Raw genomic sequence first — 17,904 nt, 5'->3', positions numbered from 1 at the left:
GTAATATTCAAATGCCTGAATTTTTATTTTCTGTGAGTTTGGTATTTTCCCTTCAGAGTAATCATTTTCCACATTCCTGGTGAAATCAGGTTGATGCATCAAATCGGCCATCCTCGAATATTTTAAGCCTTTGACATTAGGCCCTGTAAAGCTGATTTGCATATTGCCTACTGATGTGAACGCCCAGTCAGAAATTCAGCTATTCCCCTGGGATCCCACTTTTGTTTTTCTAAAAGCAGTTGCACATCCATAACATTCAGCTTCTGGAGAGAAAAACTTTCAAACTTGACAGACTGTGCTCGTTTACGTTAAACTAATTTTAAAGAAGCAAACAAAAGAAAAAAGCACGTTTTTGAACCATATAAAATTGCTACTTGACTGATTTTGGCCTGTAAAAATGGCAATTTCAAACAGTTCAATCTAGGACTACATATTTTTTTCTATCTGATACTTGTTTTGAAGAAGACAAAAATCCTGTGTCCAATATACAATTCCTTTTAAATATCCAGACTTTGAGTTTGGCCAGGATTAGATATGGTCTGATGGTCTCCTTTATTTTGTATTTAGCAAAGATTTTCCTAAATTCCTACTATATTCAGAATACCAGGCATGTGGTAAAGATGAAGGTAAAGCCAACAGACTCTTAAGAATCGTATAATGTTTTTTTCTGATAGTAAGCTAGTGGCAAAACAAAGAAAGTGAAATGTTTCTTTTTCACTCCTAAAGTGACACAGAACTTGATAATCCATCAAAAATGTGTGGATTTTCTTAAATATTGCCTCAGTTTGGGATTACTATCATCAAATTGCTTCCTATATTGGCCCCATACATATTTCCTCCTGAGTAGATTCACTGTACAATCCACCTGCTGGTGTAACTTACTCTTTCCCAGGCATTGTTCCCCGTCTTTAATATTAATGATCTACTCTAAGAATTCAACCACCTAAAGTATCCCTGTGTCTTGAAGCATTAACAAACACCAAGGCAAGTCTTTAATGTTTAATTGTAACAGCTATGATCAATAAAATACTACAGCTGTTCCTGTGTTACTGTTCCTTTGTTTTTTGAGGAGAGGCTGATGAGCGGATGTCCATATAGCTTGTCCCTTTATAAAATAATTCACTGAATGGCCTATCTGTCGCTATTTCTAGTAGTTTCACGTTTACTTTACAAGTTGCATCCTTTTGTGTGTTTTGTTTTGATTGAAGGGAGTCCTTTGTTCTATGTTACTATTTTTGAAGCTATTGCTACCACTTGTCAATTGAGAATGCCGTAGGGCTTTTGTTTTCTTCTAAGAATCCTTATTTTGTCTTCCCATTGACAGTCCACTCTGTGACTGCTGCAATGAGGACCCCCAGATGATAGCCTGAGTACAGCGGGCAGAGCAGCTAAGCCAGTGGTTCTCAACTTGGGCTGCACACTGGGATCATGTGTGGAGTTTAAAAAATACTGACCCCTGGGTTTTGTTCCTGAGATTCTAATTAATTTGATGCAAACTGCGGCCAGGGCATTAAGATCTTTTAAATCCCGCCCCACCCCTGGAGCAAGTCTAAAGCACAGTAAAGTTTGAGACACACTGAAGTTTTAAAAAGAAATCCCAGCCAGAGCTGTGTCTTTGGTCTCATTACGCTGGGCCCAAACTTTGGAGTAGGCTAAAAAGCTATATCTATATCGACTTTCAGTAACCCAATCAGCTGGCGACCGTTTATATGGTTTTTGCCACCAGCCCTATAGTCATCAAAAGTGGAGTTCAGATCTCAACAAAGGTGAGAAACAATACCCATAATAGCCCTCAAGTCAGTCTTTGGTCTCCATTGCAAGATTATTCTACTCACATGACAATTTGGGAAGCTTTCTCCTGAGAGTAATTAACATCTGTGTAAAGATGTAATCACCTGGAGCAGCTATGTAAGCCAGAGCAATCTCAAGAGCTTTCATTTCTAGAGGCAAAGAAATTGTATTACAGCAGCATTTTGCCAGCGTATCTTAGAACATCAGTGTAATCAGTATTAGAATGAAGCATTGTAAGACTGAATAACAGAAAGAGATTAATTTCTATTAAATATCTACATCTTTTGGTTCTCCAAAGTAGATTAGGCTGGGAAGGTATAATGGAGGATTTTACTCAATCTCCTTTGACTCTGGGCACAATTCCTGTCCTTGCTGGTGAGACTCACCAGAAGTGAAAAAAAGGAGTAAGAAGGAGCCCCGAACACTTAACTAATCCCCAAATTAATTGCCATTTGAATGGACAGTATTGTTATTTTGATTCAGTTTTCATTTACATTGACAAGGACATCTTTTCCTTTTGAAAGAAAGATTTACTATGTAACATAATACACTTTCAGAGTCAAGAGCTTTCCAGAAGTTTCTGAACTGAGTTTACTATTGTCCACATGTCAGTTTCATAATCATCCAGGTCTAGCCCCATGCCTTATCCTTATAAAAAGGTCTACATATGCAATTATGAGTATAATTTTACCTCCTTCTTTCCACGTCCATATCATTTTAAGAGAACTGAAAGATCTTTGTCAGGTTTTGCTGAGACTTTTATGTTTCAAAGCCACAGTACATTCAGTATAGCCATCAATAGTAATTTTTAATGAATATAACATCTGTGTTCCATATCAAAGCCCAGCTGCTCTCGAGAGAATCCCTTGATCATCTCTGCCCCTATGATTCTAGCTTAGAGAAATGTTACTGAACACTAATTTTTGCATAGGAGGAGGATTAGCTCCAAGACTTTATGGGAGAATCTCACAAAGATAACTTTTCCCTTTGACTTCCAACTATACTATATTGATACCAATTTAGGAGGGAAGCGTGAAATGGGAGCTCTGCTGGGGTTCTGCAGGTTTGGGGTCTTACTGGAACTTTGTTAAAGCCCTTAGGGAAGAACTTTAAACTTCTCTCGCTGGTTATTCCTGTTGCTAAATAGTAAAGGGTGTTCTCAAAGATCCCCCAAATTCAGAAAGACCGCATTGACACTGTCATCTGTTCAAGAGATAGGTTTCTAAATGCTGCACCAAACAGCATACGTAAGAATGGCCACAAAGCACAGTATGATCCGAGGATGCTAGAGAGTCCTACTTCATATCCAGCAACCCCATGGACCTGCTTTACTCCACCCACCTGAGTCCAGTCAGGCAAAATACAGAAGATGGATCAAACAGATCAGAAACCTAAAGAAAAAAGAGAAACGTACACAAGTGGCCTTGGAATTACAATGTTTAAAGGAAACTCAGAGAAACAAGGATTGGATTACTCACAAAATACACGTATGGCCTCGTCACAGTATTAAGTAAGAATGGCAGGTACTGGAAACCATTTGAGCTTGCATAAATTTCAATGATTTTTATCAGAAAGACTGGGGTGTCCACACAACCCAAGGAAGCTTCACACCTGGGGGAGAATGGGATCCATCACACCCACAGGGATTTCTGTGGCAGGAATATGTTATCCAGGTTTCTAGAAGTCTCCTACAGGCCCGACAGCTTAACTCCCTGTAGCTCTCAGTTCAAATTCCAAATTAGCAGGAAAGTAATTTGATTTTCCTACTTGAGGTGAAGGGCCATTCCCATATTAATTAGCACAGCAAGGAAAGCTGTTCTTGGAACAAGAACATGGCCCTTGGGAGTCATTCCTATGGACATTGTGGGCAGTTCTCAACCAGGAAGTCCCAGACATATAACTCAATAGAATTCTGTTATGACTATTTTCAAGCCGCCTGAAAATAAAAAAGAGAGATAATAAAATACAGACCCATTTATGTATTGTGTTATTCCCAAAGTCTCAGGCCTTTCTATTTTGTCTAAATCACCTCATGTTCTTGACTGCTAAATATTATGTAATCGTACATTGAGATAAAGTGGTAATATTTTTTTTTTAAATAAGACCATGAACAATATTGAGAATGGACATCTGTCCCTTCTCTCTTGAGTTTCTGAGGGACTAAGAGAGGAGTGTGGCCCTGGGATGACCCTCTTCTTTCAGAGAGTCTGACTTGTATCCGAATCTGTCTCTTTCCATTTTCTTTCCCTCTTTCTCTTTCCCTGTTTTGGAAAGAGATGGAGAAAGAGAGAGTGGAGTTAGGTGGGATGGGTGGGAAAAAAGTAGATGGGTGGGGGGGTGGCTGAGCCTGGGTGGCTCAGTGGGTTAAAGCCTCTGCCTTCAGCTCAGGTCATGATCTCAGGGTCCTGGGATCGAGCCCCGCATCTGGCTCTCTGCTCGGCAGGGAGCCTACTTCCCCCCTCTCTCTGCCCGCCTCTCTGCCTACTTGTTATCTCTCTCTTTCTCTGTCAAATAAATAAATAAAATCTTTAAAATAAATAAGTAAATAAATTTTGATAGACTCAGAGAGGAACAGAAGAATTACAGTAACCCCAAAGGACAAAGGAGAAAAGTGCATACTCTGAGAACTCCCAAAATAACCCTTGCTCTCCTCCTAATCTGCCTGGTGCTATCCTTAATTAGAAGTAATTTTACTTCATTTGTCTGGGTGAAATAAAAATACTGAAATTAAGACCCAGCTTGGAAATATTTCAAAGACACTGGCCTTTAAGTTAGCTGAAAGAAGAGCTTGGAAGGCAAGAGCACAGTGGTCAGGATTTCACAAAGAGGTTTCACTCACCCTCTTTGGAAGGTAACCCTAAAATGTGTGAACTCAGGGGAACTCTTATCCTTTATCTGAAGACAATCTTCTTTGCCAAGGAAAAGCGTATCTTGCTTTGCTGTGGCCAATGGACTGCAAACAATAAGAAGGCAGCTTCCAGGTCTTATGGAGAAGAAATGAACACCTAGCACCTAGCATAGGGCCTACACATGGCGGTGCTGAGTAACCCACTGAAGGGAAAGTAAGTCACGAAGCAGAGTCTAAACAACAATACAAACTTCGAGAATGTGGGGAAGCAGGGTAGTACTAACACAGTGTTTAAGAGTGGGGGCCCTTGCATGAGACTAAATCGATTCAATCATGACACTGCCATTTTCTAGCTCTGTGATCTGTGCTGATTCGTTTAATCTCCCTGAACTTCATGTGCTTCTCTGCAAAACCAGGGTAATAACATGAATTTTTCTCATTAGATAGTTCTTAAAAATAAATCAGCTGTTGGACTGAAAGCATTTAGCACATCTCCCGCCATACTAGTGCATGGACACATTAAGTATAACAAGTTGTCATACAGACTTATATGCAAAATCCAATCAAATTTTGTAAATACTTTGAGTTTTGGTATTGATAGAAATTTTTACTTGATTATACTCATTACTTATCAAGGAATGGACAGAGTGAAGAGAGGTGATAAAAAGGTCCTATTCGGGGCTATTAACATTGATGTTCTACAGCAGCAATGCTCTCTGACATGCAGCAAAGTATGGGGGATTATAGTTCTCCATTCTATCAACTAACCAATAAATAAGCTATAAAATATTCTGATAGGAAGTCTGATCCATCAAGAATTTTGGAAATTCACACCTGCTGTTTTTCTTCCAAAATCAGCATGACTCAAAAGCATTTGCGTGCTTGGCTGTGACTGCCAGTGTTTTTGAACTTTGATTTGTAACACCTCCCTGAAGGGCAGCAAGTAATTTGGAGGCAACCTGATGGTGTGATTGCATATGTACAGTTTCACTTCCTGGACATTATTTTTAAAGAGTCTACATCTTTAACGTGTTTTTACATTCTTTGGCTAAAAGTGGGAGATTAATGGTGGTGATCAAAAGCAGAATGACCATGGTATACATTGCTAGCCCTTCCAATGACAAGTTCAGTTCTGATTTATATTGCTATTCCTTTTCTAATCACTCCAGCCTGACAAAAATCATTTTTTTAAGTTTTATATACATAAATAATCTCTACACCTAATGTGGGGCTCAAATTCACAACCCAAGATCAAGAGTCACATGCTCTTCCAACAGAGCCAGCCAGGAGTCCCCAAAATAGTTTATTTTGGGTTAAATTTATGTTTCTTGGACATATGTGCTTATTTTTTTTTAAGATTTTATTTATTTTTTTGACAGAGAGAGACACAGCAAGAGAGGGAATACAAGCAGGGGGAGTGGGAGAAGGAGAAGCAGGCTTCCCACCAAGCAGGGAGCCCAATGCATGCTTGATCTCAGGACCCCAGGATCATGACCTGAGCCGAAGGCAGATGCTCAATGACCGAGCCACCCAGGCACCTCAATGGACATATGTGCTTAATAACAACTAGAGTTAAGAGAACCCCATACTCCAAATTTGAAATTGTGTGTAACAGAGATGAAAGGTGTGTGTCATGCAGGGTCCAGTGCAATGCTCTGTCTACTCTATTAGATATTTTTCAGGACTCATTCACTGTCAGTAGTTAATGTATGCAGTAAGTTAGTGAGAAGGGGGGATGGGGTCATCAGTGAAATATAGAATCTGGTTAATATTCCTACAAAGAATTCATTAACTTCAATAAGATATGATTTGAGAGCAAAGGTTCTAATCACGACACACTTTAAATAAGCACTTGCACTTAATAGGTGTCAGGGTTTTGATTATCCAACTGGGAATTTCATACTGAGAAATGCTGGAGTATTTTAAAAGTTCTCCTTGAGGTTAGTAGAAACATACCAAATGACTGGCATGTGTAATAAATGCAAGCATTACTGATATTAGATCAGATTATATTAAGTTGGATTGGGGTATGGTAAAATATAGTACAGGGTATATTTCAAAAGCAATTCAAAACTAATTCACCATTACAAAACTGTGATTCAGATGCAAGCAAAATGGGAAGTAGGGTATTACTTTTCTTTTTCAGGTAAGCAGTGGAAAGATTAAAATTGTAAACTTACTCCAGGGAAACAAAGTACCTCTCTTGCTTTTCAACACAAATGGTATTAAAAAATCACTTTTTAGAACTGCCTTCCCACTTCCTTATTTTGATTGTATAAAACTCTCTACCCTTGAAAAGTATACTTTGTTTCTATAATCAAAGCTATCAAGGCTGAAGCTGAATTACCTAATAATTTCTTAGTAACAAAACTCACCAAGATTCAAAAGACTCTAATCAGTATTTTTTTTTTCCAAATTTTGCCATCACCTTGTCATGAATTGAATATTGTTGTTGGACCAAGTGGTTTACCCTCCATGTCAGTGTCAATTGGTCAAAAGTCTATGTACACTCCAAGCAATGCCGGTTTAAATTCCCAAATATATCTTTACTTGAAAATAGTAAATAATAAATAGAAAATCATCTTAATCAAATTGTCAACAGAAATTATTTCCAATAAATTTAGTAACAGAAACAGTATCTTTTAAAGAATCCCAGAAGATCAGGGGCCCCTAGGAGGCTCAGTCCACTAAGTGTCAGACTCTTGATTTCTGCTCATGTCACTATCTCAGGGTGATGAGGTCAAACCTCATGTCAGGGTCTGTGCTGAGCATGGAGACTGCTTAAGATACTCTCTCTCTCCCCATCTTCTTCTGCCCCTCTCCCTCCCTCCAAAAAATTAAAAAAAAAAAAATTCAATAGGTCAGACTTCCAATGGTGTTGCCCATGGGATCTTTTTTTCTATAGGCAGAGTACCATGATGGTCTTCACCTTCATACACTGTTGTGGTGAAAAATCACAATAAGTTTAAGAGGCTCTAGGAGAGGTCAGTTCCCCTTTAACCTTTGCAATCTCTAAAAGCTGCCAGTAGATACTCAGTTCCTCTATTTTACATGTTCTATTTGATAGACTAAAATGGTGACATTTCACAGATCCTTTACACAATCTAAAGTTCATTTCAGTTAAAAAAAATAAATAAAAAGTCCCCAATCTCCCTAGAAAAGCCACAGCCAGAGTGATGGTAGAACATTCTGGAGGTATATCATTCACCGATGATTAGAAGATATCTACTATGGATCCTAATTAAGTGGATTAAAAAATCAATGATTAGGATTTTTTAAGTACAAATTTTAACTCCGAGCCATTTTATAAATAAGAAGACAGTAAAATACGCTATTTAAGGAGAGAATGTGACTAGGATTGAGAAGACTCAAGATGTTACTCTGCTTTCCGTACAATCCGTTCACTCGGTTGGAAAGAGACTGTGTTATTACTGAGTCCAGAGAGGCTGCAAGAAGTGAGCACACCACCATTATCTGACTAATTGCTTTGTGAAGTGCTTTTAGAAAGACTGGAGCTGAAAGGCACTCCGTACTACCAATTTATGGTCTATTCTTAGTGCCAATGATGCCCAGGAGAGCAGCACATTGTAAAGTCTGTTTTTCAGGTGATAATATTTTTGACAAAGTGATTCAGATTTTAAAATACTCTCTTACTGAAAAGTGCCAAGTGATTATCTGCTTTGCATGATGTGAAGTTCATCACGAGTGTTCGCTTTCACGTCAACTTTCTTCATCCAAATCAACTTTTTTTTTTTTTTTTTGGACTTGCTTCAAATGTAAAAGAAGATGAACAGAGCACATGGATTAATTTCAGGAATTGGATTAACTGAGAGGTTTTGTTTAGGTTCATTTCAAAGTTTTATCATTTTAAGAGTGTTCTCTGTTTTAATCATCTTTGTGGTAAAATAACTAAGACATTTAAGGAAAAACTGCAGTTGTGGGGTATACAGAAATGTTTGCAGACTTGTTAAAGGGATGGAAATATACTTTTTGCTACTCCTTATACTATTCAAAAAGATTAAGACAATTTTACTGCGATGTTTACTATCATCTTTTGCTGGCTAAAAAGAATGGCAGAATAGCATTTATAAAGTAAATTTAAGGGAGGACAAAGCACCTCAGAAAGACTCTAAATTAAAAGTCATCATGGCCGGGAACCTGGGTGGCTCAGTGGGTTAAAGCCTCTGCTTTCGGCTCAGGTCATGATCCCAGGGTCCTGGGATCGAGTCCCGCATCAGGCTCTCTGCTCAGCAGGGAGCTTGCTTCCTCTGCTCTCTCTGCCTGCCTCTCTGCCTACTTGTGATCTCTGTCTGTCAAATAAATAAATAAAATCTTTAAAATAAATAAATAAATAAAAGTCATCATGGCCTGTGCTTTCTGCCCATTTTTATCATTTTTCTTTATGAACAACTTATTTGTTTTTAGCTAAAATTTCTTTGGCAGGAGGCATAGTAATGCGCTTATGCTTGCAAGAGGAAATAGTCCTTGTTCGGCTTTTATTCTCATTGTCTTATTGTTTATTACGAGGGAAATTTTGCTTAGAATAATGTTGTCTCATCACTTCAGTTCTGAATTTTTTTTTCAAACGGATGAAATTTGCTTTTGAACCTCAGGTTTGGTATCCAGGTAGCAAGTGAGTTCTACAGAAAATGCTCTGGAGCTGTGTTTGCTGAGATGTCCTGAACTCTTGCCCTGAGCTTATTTCATTTATATTCCATGTCTATTCAAACTGTGAATTTAGTTTAGCATGACTAAACACATTACATTTGCTTAATGACTGTGTATTCTTTGAATCTCAAATTCACTGAGTCACTCTTTTGGGATCCTTCTATTGTTGTTAAAGGAGGCAAGAAAAGGAAGTATGGCAAAATGAAAAAAAAAAAAAAACCCTTGAACTCCTATTTGCTTTGTTTGGAAAATGATTTCATAAAACCTATAGTATTCAGCTTTAAAAACTATATGTCTGTTATATTAAGATCGGTATGTAACTTTCTTTTGAGTAGCAGGATATTACATTTATGCGGCACCTTTCACCTCCCAAGGAGTGTGTTACAAACTATATACAGAGCACAGAAATCACTTTACCCACCACTGAAGTGGAACACAGCAGTTGTTTAACAGAACACAATACTGCAAAATCATTTAAGAAAGGAATTGAATGAGAGTACAGCCTCCAAAAGAAACTACAGGGGGGATTTAAGAAAAGCAGATGACAATCTCTCAGCTTGGAATTTGGCCAGGACATTCAATCCAAACATTCCACTCCATTCCAATTTCTCCCTTAAATATCCTAGTGCCTTTGACTCAATGATTGGTGTCTTGATATTTTAGTGTTTCTATCCCATGACATCTACTGAGATCTAGTCCTTTAATAATTACTGGTCCAGAACTGACCCAGGAAGAAAAATTCCAATCAATGACTTTTCAATTTTCACTCTTCTAATGCACCTGGGTTCCCACCTTCATATGACCTTGCCAAATACCACTAGTCCATGTTAAAAATACTACGATGCCTATGCTATTTAAGACCCAAGATGACAAAGTTGCAGGTTGTAAGACAGATTTTTCTCATTTTTTTGTAAATATGAAAAGACACATGCTGAAGACATCACTGCAAAATTTGAAAGATTTTGAGAGATTCAAGGTAGTAAATAACATGTCGGTAAAATAGATCTAATGTGTGTCATTGAAAGATTGTTGCTCCCTTGTTTCTGATTATAAGAAAGGTCTACTTTAATTTACATTATACTATAGATCTTTCCAAAGTCCTGAATGATAGTGATCATTCTACAGGTGAATTTATTTTAAAAATATGTACATGTATTTCATTTTCCCTTGTGAAGAAACAGTAGAAATGTTCATAGATTCTATGACCTACTCATATTTTATGTTTTGGTGATGTAGCCTATCTTCTCAATTTGTAAGTTTGTTGGACAGTCTCTTTTCATTTTTGTAATTCTATAGAAGTTCTTCTACAAAGAAGAACGTAGGCTTTTAAATCAAATTAGAGCTATATTTTTTCATCTGCCAGGTTTGAATCATCACTCCTCTAAAAGGATTAATTTCTTTTGTTCCAATTTTAAAGTAACAGTTGCCAGCATCTTGAAATGTATAAATTATATGGAAAAACTGCTGTGAGCAGAAACCATAATAAAATAGCCAGTCTTTGGGACACCTGGGTGGCTCAGGTTGCTGCCTTTGGCTCAGGTCATGATCCCAGGGTCCTGGGATCGAGTCCCGCATTGGACTTCTTGCTCAGCAGGGAGCCTGCTTCCCTCGCCCCCTCTGCCTGCCTCTCTGCCTATTTGTGATCTCTCTGTGAAATAAATAATCTTTAAAAAAAAAAATAGCCAGTCTTCATCTTTAATGATGATGTCGCCAAGAATTTAATTTTCTGTGTTTTCATATATACCATAATTCTGTTTTGTAACTAACATTCTAATCAAGAGAAGACAATCACACGTAGTTTATGTATATGCCAAATGATAGTGAAGAAAACATACTTATATCCATTGAATTTTTGTTTGATTTACAGTTGTTGATGGTATAATTTACTTGTAGTCTAAATTTCTCAAAGTAATATATTTGAACATTTAAAAGTAAGTTTTTATTGAAAACAGATCATAAATATAAAGGTGGTGGCAACAGCAATTTCTCTTAAATAATTATAGAATGTAACTAATTCAGCTAATTCTTACTGACTTTTATTATGTGTCTAATCAATTCCATGATTTGGATAGAAAGCACTTAAAACAGTGTTGGGAAATATTGAGCTCTATACAAATTTTGTCATTATTGTCAAAGGACTGTTTCCTTTAGTTAGCATAACTAACTGTATTTCAGAAAATTTTCAGTAGTATCTTATGTGTAAGCTATTTTGTTTTGTTGATATAGGGCTAAAGATTAAAAAACACTGATGTTGCTCTTGGTTTGGGGTATTTCAAATACCCCAATTGTTAGCAATTGTTACTACCTACAGTAGTAGGTATGAGACTATGGTTTGAATATAGACATGGGAATTTTTCAAGTATCTATTATGTCCCTGTCTCCTGTAAATACCTTATCTCATTTCATTTTACAACAACATTATGAGGAAGACATTATTTTCATATCTAGATTTTAAAAATGGAGCAGAAAAACATTCAGTAACTTATTCTAGGTCTCACAGTTATAAAGTGATAGATCAGTATACCTGACCCTAAACCCTTTCCACTCAACAATGACACTGGTTTGGTGAATAATGTGCTCACATAATGTCAAAGCTTTCAAAGGAGAACTTAAAAACTTGGAATTCAACTCTACATCTACAGTACTTCCATGAAGAGAAGGGTTCCATAAAACCTAACTTGAAAACCCTGCTAGATGGCATCTCACAAAGAGTCTGGGATCCCTACAGGGAGGGTACAACAACATTTTCTGATAGCCCTCTGTATCTGAGTAGATAACAAGCCCCTGTAACTATGCTAATTTTGCTCCCCCCAGAGATACAAGATGAGGTCAGCAGGACACCCTGTGTCAAAGCCAACATCATGTGTTGGAGGCCAACTATAGACTTTAGAAAGCGAGCATGAATTAACTCATAAAATATCTGAACCCATTTAATAATCTTTTAATATGACAGTATTCAGATGAAATTAATTAAATGTTTATTAATAGGAAAAAATACCCCACAGAATTAAAACACATGAACCTTAAGGTCACACAAACCTAGATTATCATCCTACTTTTCCTTTTACTAGCTCTGGATATAAGGCAAATCACTTCAACCCAATGATCTGCAGTTTCCTTATAGGAAAAATAATACTCGTAATAGTGTCTCATAGGACTATTGTACAATATGTATTAAATGAGATAATATATGTAAAATTCAGGGTCTTTGACCCATAGGAAGCACTTCAGAAATGGTGATTATTTTGTTCATATGGTAGCATTATTATTAATATATACCAGATAGCATAGAAGATCTGTAAGAGCAGATAGGTCCCCTACATAGACATGGATCTTATGGACTAAAAAGATAGACAGTTAAACAAACATTGACCATGCAGCTCATAATTACTATGCTGGAAGAGGATTAACATTTTCAAGAGTTTCAAAATCTTTCACTTCAGTTAGGTCCAAATTGAGAACTAGTCCCACTGAAGGTAAATATTTTATGAGGCTCCCAATCCAATCTCACATCTTCAAATTGCCCTAACCACTATGGAAATACCTGAGCATTCATGGTACCTAAGGGAGTACTGCCCTTTGGAGGGTGTTCAGTTTGCTGGCCTTTTCCCCCCTGTAATGGGTTTGCTTTGATGGCTGATGGTGTGCTTTTTGGAATGCTTAAAGACCATACATCTTAGTTCCTAGCAAAAAGATGTGACTGAGTAAAAACAACAAAACAACAAAAAACAAACAAATTAAAAACCAGGAGGGTTTTTTATGCAAGGTCTTCTGGGGAAGACCAAAATTTTGAAATTGACCGGAAACACCAATGTCCATTACAGCTTGGAGAAGAAGTGATGGTATTCATTACTTTAGGATTTTCTATCTCAGATAGGTCTGCTTGTGACCATGTATGAAAAACACTTATATAAGGCATGGGAATTAAAGTATTAGATTCTGTGTCATTGAGAGAATACTTGGTTAGGACTGGCCAGTGCAATAATTTGCCAACAGCTGGCCAAAGTGCCAAGGCCAAAGGGTGGCTATTCTGCAAGGAGTGGTTTCCATAATTGTAATTGGAGTTTATTATGAGGGAAAGAGGAAAGGCAGAAGTGGCAATGACCATGAATGAGGTCCAGGCAACAGATGCTCTTTTTGGAAAACTCGTCATGTTACTAAGAATGATGACATTGCAGGCTAGGATGTTTGGCTTTTCTTGTCTTTTGGCAGTCAGTAGGGATGAATATTTGGTGCCATCTTCTGAGAGTCCCTGAAATGACATCTGTCCAACCTATTTTATTTGTTTGTATTTTTTCTTTTTGTTTTGTTTTTGGTTATCTAAAATGTACTATGTGGGATCATCAGATATTCACAAAAAGACTTTCTCAGAAAGCTTCAGAGATTTAGTAAGTATGCTTCTACTGCAGGATTAGAGGAGGACCTTCAACATAGTTCCCACTTTCTCCATGGTGAGCCATGTCAAAGCATATGGCAAATCATATTACTATCATGATTAATTCCTTTGAACCACAGTTTAGGTTCAAATGATTAAGATATTTTGCATTGACTATTGACTTCAGTTAATATGTAGTTACTGCTATTCTGTTCTTTTTACATGTTTAAAGCCTCTGGGAGAAATTAAAAAAAAAAAAAGATTTGCATCCATATTAATAACTCCTAAGGTGCTCTTCCCATTAACATTTCAGTTTGTGGAAGTTTTAAATATTTTCAGCCTGAAATTATCCATGGTTACCTTGTTGGCCATTTTTCAACAAAAGGGCTGCTGCCATTGACAGGCATGGCAGCCAGCCAGGAGAAACTGGGCAGAGAGGAGATGCAAATTTCTCCTCAAAATTAGGTGAGGGGAAATTATGTGACTAAGTATAGCAGCTATTTAAATCCAACAGTAATTCAAAGCCCATCGCAAATCCCTCCTCCTCCTCCAAATGCTTCTTTAATTACTCCAGGCCACAATGACCTCTCTGTCCTCTGTGTTTCTACAGCTCACAATTATCTCAGGTAGTTATGAAATTAAAATTAAAATGTATTTTCAAGTTTATGTATAAGTTGACAGATGAAACTATTTGCAGGAGGCATGCTTTATGTGATTGTTACATATTTTTAAAATTAGCTTTATTAGTGTTAATAGGAAATTAATGCCTGGATCAACCCCAGAGCCACTGACCATCTTCTAGCAGTAACAGTACTGCAGGAACTGAATGTCCTAAGAACCTTTCTGTACCAACATCTAGAGTTATCTTCTTCTTAAGTTAACAGATCATCTGAACTCACAAGGTAGTAAAAGGTCAAGTTGGTAGTAGTGGAAAGAAACTAGATAATATTTATACTTCTTTCTGTTATCATATGTCAACTTTCTTCTATGAGACATCAAGAAAAGACCTTGGGAACAGGTGAATAGAAGATTTAAGGGCTCTGTTCTCATTAGAAAAGTAAAGAAAGCTTTTTCCATGCAAAAACTCAGGAAAGACAGAAAATAATTCTGGGAGTAGATGGCGTCAGTGATAGGGAATATATCTGAATGAAAGGTATAGGTAATGGCCATCTTCATTCATTCAACATTCAACTAACAAAGGCTTACTAGGCATCAGGCACTGGTTTTAGGGGGCACCTGCGGATACGACAATAAATTTATTAACCAGGATCTCTGCCCTCAAGGAATTTACCCTCTAGTGGAGAACAGAAAATAAATAAACAAACCCACATACATATAAGTAGTTATTACTGTGGTGAGGGGGGGAAAAAAAGACACCTATAGAATATTAAGTAGTGAGTCAAGAATCGATGGGCTATTTATATAGGATGGTCAGAGAAGGCCTCTAAGTCAAAATGTAAAGAGTAACATCCAAAAAATAAAAATAAAAAATAGATAAAAATAAAAATAAAGAAACAATAACAACTATCCTGGAATAACTGTAGTGAGAGGGTTCCAAGCACAGGGTTCAGCATACACAAGAGTGTTAAGACAGGAATGACCCTGATTTGTTCCAGGGGCAGAGGGTACAAGGAGTTTAGAGCACAGAGAAGGGGAAAGTGAAATAGGCAGGGACAAAACACATGGGATCTTATAAGCCAGAAGTGATTAGATTTAATTGCAACTGTGATGGGGAATCACTGAAATATTTCAAGCAGAGAAATATTACAACTAAATTTATATTTAACAAGAAAATGCAGACTGTGGGTGGAATGTTGCCTGTAGGTAGAAAAGAATAAAGACAGTAAAGCGTTTATTTAAGGAAATGATGAAGGTGTTTTGGACTATGATGGTGGCTGTGGGAATGGTAAGAAGTGGTCAAATTTGGACCATTTTGTTGAGGTGGAATGGGTAGGTTTTGATAATGTAGAGATTAAGGGAGAGAAAAAAAAATCACAGATGATTCCCTGGACCCTAGGTTTGCCAGTAGGTGGGATGCATAAGGTATACCAAATGATTCTCGTGTCATCTTCTACTGCTCACTCCTGTTTTTTGTTCATCTTATTTCCCCAACAAATGCCCTCATGAACAAGCACCCTAATGTCTTCTGTGCCCATTGTGTCTGCCCCAACAGGGTTCAATAAACACTCCATTAATTTATTTTCTCTGCTACTTGAATTAGAAAACATTATTCAAGAACAATCTTCCATAGGAAAAACATTCTAAAAATTTTAGAAACTTTACTTTGCTCTCTCTCTATACTACCAAGTTTACTTAGAACATTATTACTCCATTTAGAAGCCTTGCATCAAATTTTAAATGAGTTGTTTACTTGCATTAAATGTTAAACTTTCATGATGATACCTCTTTTTGCTACCTGTAACAACTTCTGTGGTATTTGTTGTGAAGTGTAAGATGATATCTTAAAAGATATATGAATTTTTAGTACTTTCCATAAGAAAAAACTCTATTAAAACTTGTGTATTGTGTACTCCTATATCAATACTTTAAATCCTAGTGGCTTTATCTTTACCATTTAGATAAAGATCCCTCTGATCTTTTTCTGTCTGTTTTGGACTTCCAGTTACTTATACAATGCCATTCGTTCTGTGGATTGTCTAAAGCAGTAGGCAGCACTACTGTCAGTTTTCTCCTGGTACCCAGAATAATTTTTGGTCATCTGCACATTTCATTATTGATGAGTATTAGCAAATGGCAACTAAGCAAATCGTAGCTGTTTATACTAAATTACATGCATTAAGCTCCTACTTGTTTCCCAGCACCATAATAAACATTTGTATGTTTTATTTCACTTATTCAATGTATATATGTTAGGAAGTAAGTAGTATAATTATCGCCATTTTACTGATAAAGACAAACTTATAAAGATTAAAGGCTGTGTCTAAGATCACCCAACTGTCAATCAGAACTAAAAGAAATACAAATGTACAATTCAAACTCTTAACTGTAAAGTATATTGATTATTGACATAAGAAAGACATTTTGATTGGTATTTTAGTTATTTTATAATTTGGTCGATTATAAATATTTATATTTTCCAAAATTTTGAAATTCTGCATGCTTTAACCTGTATCTCTTCTTTGTTTTCTTACCTATATCAATTTGATTTATTTCATTAACCTCTTACTTTATCTTTCTTTCATTTTCATCTTTTCTGCCTGAACCAGATTTTGTGTTTTACTCCATAGGTAAAGCTCAGCCCAGAGAAGGCGTTCTCTCTATATTTCATGACACTTTCCCTCATTGCTCTCTCTTGGATTCATAATACTGAGCTCTGATAATTTTCTGAGATTTCTTAACTTGCTTTCCAGTGTCTAAGAATGGAATACTGCAAGCTATGTGAAGCCCAAGGTATGATCCAGAGGTGTTAGGGGTTTCCTTTTATTGATAAATGAATACTATGGCATTCCTATTACTGGAGGTTAATGTTTTTTTATCCTGTTCTTTCAACATTTTTCTAATATAATAGAGAAAGAGGTTGGAAAATCAATGGAATTAGAATTGAAAAGATACCATGACAAGATGAAATTTGGACAGAAATAAATTGAATTTTTTTTTCAGTCTAAGTTCAAGATTAGACTAGATGTCTCTTGCTTCTCAGAAAATAAAAGGTGAGGAATACTTCACATGAATCTATATCATGTCATGTCTTCATTTCGTTTGCCTGCCATGGAATCCTCCATTTCATTCTGAACAAACTCTCCTCCCAAGGTTGTCTTGTTTTATGTTCATACTGGGGACACAAGTTGTCTCTAATAACTTCCCACTGCTTTCTTTCATGAGGCTCATACTTTTTGCTACTCCTCTTGATATGAAACCATATTTGATAAGTTATCAAAGCCCATTGAACTATATTCTTTATTCAATCTGGATTCTTGATTAACAACTTCAGTGTCTCTTATAAAATCTCCAAGACACCCAGATCCTGATTTTTTAGTCTTACCTCTACATTCTGTGTTCCTATACTTTAGGCTCATAGAGTCCTGTTCTGCTATCAGTTTTTATGCTAATCCTGTGGATGCTTTTTTTCTTTTTTCCCATGGACCACATTCTAACAATTTTATTTTTTTATACATGTATTTATTTATTTCAGTCTTTGAAGACAATTTTCTTCTAAAGCTAGATCTTGTATATCTACATTTTATTTAATACCCATCTAATT

This window comes from Martes martes, assembly GCF_963455335.1.
Source record: "Martes martes genome assembly, chromosome: 8".
Classification (NCBI taxonomy): domain Eukaryota; kingdom Metazoa; phylum Chordata; class Mammalia; order Carnivora; family Mustelidae; genus Martes; species Martes martes.
The sequence above is the reverse complement of the archived record's forward strand: the minus strand, read 5'-3'. Positions refer to the sequence as shown.